The following is a 3,342-nucleotide window of genomic DNA, read 5'->3' on the forward strand; positions in this document are numbered from 1 at the left end:
TGGGGAATTCCACTGTGGCCTATGCGGACTGACGCCAACTGTCCCAGTACCCCGATATCAAGGGATGCCTATATGATGCGTGCTCATACACATGATCCTGGATATAACTATTCTACATTTCAAAGCCTACATGAATCTATTGTATACATGCCATGAAATGCGGTCACACACCAAACAGAAAAATGCATCATGATGTAAAAATGCATGCACATATCATTATCATCATTTCATATTCTTACCATTGCCATATCATAATCATAAAATAACATTGAACATATGTGAGCAACACATCACAATCTCATACACTAGCTAATAGTCACATTAGGTAGTACCACCTAACACATACCTCACACGTCACAATAATTTACCGGGCAGCAGCAGAAAGTCCACCACCTTACGAAAAGTGCGCACCTAAATACAAGGTTTGCGAAGTCAGAATTTTTCGCTACAATTTCTTACGTATAACATGTATTTTTAGCTTATTTCTCCTTAAATTCCTTCTCGGTTTGTAGGACATTTTTCCTAATCATATACGGACTCCTTAATAACCTCTTAGACGCTTAAGAGTGAGTAATTCCGTGACTTTTAATCCCACACAGCAGCGGTTTTATAAAGGAGAATTCCTCAAGGTTCCAATCATATAATTTCCACTTCACTATTCTAGGATGCGCAAGGTATAGCCTATGAATGTGTTGTCTCTTAAATTTTAAAAATGACCTAAAACATAACAAAGTTCTCTAAAACAGAGTCTGCCTTGACCATACAAAGGTGCTCATGATATAAATTCAAAATTTTTGTTTAACGTGACCAATGGTGTGTAAATGGAGTCCTACATCATAATGAATATTTTAGCCAAAATGGTCTTAGTGCACAACAACATTTTTCAGGTCAGGATCGACTTTCTCTACACCAAACCGTTAAGGATAACTTACTTCAAAACTCTTTTAACTCCATGCCTGATGCGCTACAGGGACCTATACATGCTGGCCTATTTATTTTGCTTCATAGAATTTAAGGGTGCACTAAACTATCACCAATACAGTCCTACTATTAATTTTAAGGTTATTATTAAGTTCATTATCATCCAACCGCCTAAAAGCATACATGGCAGAATTATACCACAACTAAGACTACTACTTTCTAAGCAGGTTTCTCGGTTTAGCAAGGAAAAAGAATTGAGGTTTTGTACCTACCCCTGGACGATACACAAGGAACACCAAAAGGGCAAGGAGCAACAACACAATCCTTTGAGCTCCACTAGAATAGCAAGTTTCCAGAAATAGTGCTCTCCACCCTTCAAGACGGTGACCGTACAGGGAAAAAAAAGAAGAGGACTTAGCTAGAGTTATTAGTTTCGTATTAAAGAATTTGCCTCCTACAACCAAATGGATGAGCAGTGAAGTAGAGATACACTTTACCTTTTCGAATACAAACGCACGGCTAGGAAATCAGAGGAGAGGAGTTGTTTTCAAGACCTTGGTTCTTCCTCAAGGCTGCACGGTTCAGAGGCAGACAATAGGAGGAAATATGGAATTATTTCTTGAAGCTGAATCCCTAGTGGTGTCACGACTTTGAGAAGAATTTGGTGGAGAGGGTGGTGTTGCGCTTTTCTTTACAGAGAGAAACTAGACTTTATGTGGCTACTCTTCCTCAAGGTGAAACAAGGAGAAGGTGGGTGGAAGTATGTGGTTGTACGGTTTTGCTTCTGTTTCGCTATTCCAAGTTGCAACCTAACTCTTCTACACTACCAGCGCCTAAAGGAATGAGAGGGTGAAGGGTTAAATGTTGGTTTTAAAGGCTTAGGCAAACATAATTTATTCACTATTTTCTCCTTTGATCAGTGCATGAGGGGAGTAAGTTAAGGGTGAGATTTTTTTCCAAGCCAATGAGGCAACATGCACACTGCATCCCCCTCCTCCTATTGGATGCATGCCATAAAGCTAACCAGATTCAAATTAAAGCTGAGTGGGTATGTTAAAAGCACAAGTGATCAGCTCCCTTTTTGCTGCCCAAGGCAGCGCACCATACAAGGGGATAATGGCTGATTTAGTTGCCAAATGTAATTGCTACCCAATCAGAATCTATTTAGTTGGATTCACTAGGATGAGATAAGATTATGATGTTATGAACAAATGGGCTGAACTCAAAACTCACACTTAAACCACATGGGTCGTCGGCTCCACAAAGGGTGTGAGTCCAATTTATCTAATCCAAATATTGTTAGTTATTTTATAACCAACCCATGAGGTAATAAATTACATGCCTTTTACCTAATTTTAAATTCCTTCTATATGTTATTACTAAATCATTCTTATAATAATTTCACCTTCTATGTTTCGATAAAATTAAATATACACTCATGACTAAGATGTCTCATATTTAAAATTAATCATTCATTTTCCAATGGAATATTAATTGGTTCTATAATTTAATTTAATTCCATCCTAGCACACACAAGAGCATAATTCGGAAATAAATGTCCTACACCCTCCTAATCGTATTTTAAACAAGGTTCTAGTTAGACGGGATGTTACAACAAGTCAACTTGAGAGGATGCAGCCCACCTCCTTCAAATCCAGAAGAAGCAAATGCAGTGTTGACTGAAGAGACAATGAAGGCAGCCAGCACTGGCACACGAAGCAGATTTATGCACTTCATGACAACACCTGGTTTCATGCCACCAAGGCGATTCTCAAGAAAATGAGCTGCTGATGAAGAAGAACAATGGAGTAGTGCATGAGCCAACTGGAAAGGAGTGGATATAATGCCCTTTTTTTTGTAAATTCTGACCATTTTTTTTGGAGGCCTTTTACAGATATAATGTAATCATTTTGATGCATGGCCAAGATTGTATTTATAGGCCTCACTTATGATTCCTATTAGTTGGCTTTTATTTGTACTGCACTACTGTTTTGTAGTTCTAGGAAGACAATTATTGTGGAGACTGGTTATATTCTATACATGCATGTTAAGTGCCATTTATTTTGGTTGATGGCTGATGAATGATGCAGGGTTGATGCATGTTATTATGCACTACTATTTTCCTATTTTTTTAATTTTTAATTTCTGATTATCTGTTTTTCTAATCATCTATTTAATTTCTGATCATCAGTTTAATTTTGGACTGTTTTTTTATTTTGTCCTATGTTTGGACATATTGGACAGCATATGTAACTGAAATGTTTCTGATCTTCTGTTTTGAACTTGTACTGGACAACATCTGTTTTGAAATGTGACTATTTTGATCTGTTTGGGGACCAATAAGGGCCCTGTGCATTTTGTTAGGGACCAAAATGGTCCTTGTGCAATTTGTCAGGGGCCAAAATGGCAGTATTTATTTTA

General features: G+C 37.6%; 1 long non-coding RNA gene across 1 annotated transcript; it reads right to left on the reverse strand.

Moving 5' to 3' along the window:
- Window positions 1-345: 345 nt before the first annotated feature.
- Window positions 346-1,605, reverse strand: LOC133316754 (uncharacterized). The gene is made up of 3 exons (XR_009752247.1): window positions 1,419-1,605; window positions 1,194-1,294; window positions 346-411 (listed from the first exon to the last, which is right to left on the reverse strand). It is a non-coding gene; the product is annotated as an uncharacterized LOC133316754 (long non-coding RNA).
- Window positions 1,606-3,342: the final 1,737 nt, after the last annotated feature.

Source organism: Gastrolobium bilobum, unplaced genomic scaffold, assembly GCF_033153095.1.
Source record: "Gastrolobium bilobum isolate Gb01-03AN ecotype WA unplaced genomic scaffold, APGP_CSIRO_Gbil_v1 utg2798, whole genome shotgun sequence".
NCBI classification, from domain to species: Eukaryota; Viridiplantae; Streptophyta; class Magnoliopsida; order Fabales; family Fabaceae; genus Gastrolobium; species Gastrolobium bilobum.